The sequence below is a fragment of the Microcaecilia unicolor genome, chromosome 3, assembly GCF_901765095.1.
Source record: "Microcaecilia unicolor chromosome 3, aMicUni1.1, whole genome shotgun sequence".
Lineage (NCBI taxonomy): Eukaryota > Metazoa > Chordata > Amphibia > Gymnophiona > Siphonopidae > Microcaecilia > Microcaecilia unicolor.
This window is the reverse complement of record NC_044033.1, coordinates 20,227,741-20,228,381: the sequence shown is the minus strand read 5'-3', so window position 1 is coordinate 20,228,381 and position 641 is coordinate 20,227,741.

Sequence of the window (641 nt, the reverse complement as noted above, 5' to 3'; positions counted from 1 at the left end):
AGACTGTTTTTCTTTTTTGATATTGTATTGATTTTGTTATTTGGGACCTTATGTACTTTAGGCCTCTAGGACTGAGGTCTGATTCTCTGAACTTTAATTTGCAACTACTTTGCCTCTCCCCCGTCCCCTCAACCTCTGATTTAGATCCTACTTCCAGTTCAGTTATTCACTTAGCCCAGTCATTGACTGATGCTCCTTGGGTAAGGACCATTCACCAGGACTCCTAAAAACCTGTAATAATGGTCCCCTAAAGATGACCATTAGGTGGCGGTGTTGGATGATGTGTGGGTCTCCTTCCAGAGTCTGTGCACACTGCTGGCTGTTCAGGAAACAAATTCAAGTTCTTGCATTGCAGTGCATCACACCACCACCACTGAGTCAACACCTTGGACTGGTATTTTTCAAGAGATTACTTCCTCGGATGCTTTTTAAGGAGCTAGTATTCACAGCTTCATGTGGGTTGTTTTAGGTTTTCTCTCCTAAATTAGATCCCAGTACAGAAGTGACTTTTTGTGGCTGTTGGTCATGTCATAAATAGGTGACCAGTCGAGCAGAAGAATCTGACAGGGGTCGCAGTGTTAATACTGCTTCTATGACCCCTTCATCTGAACTAAAACCAGCAATTTCTAGGCTGCTGTTCC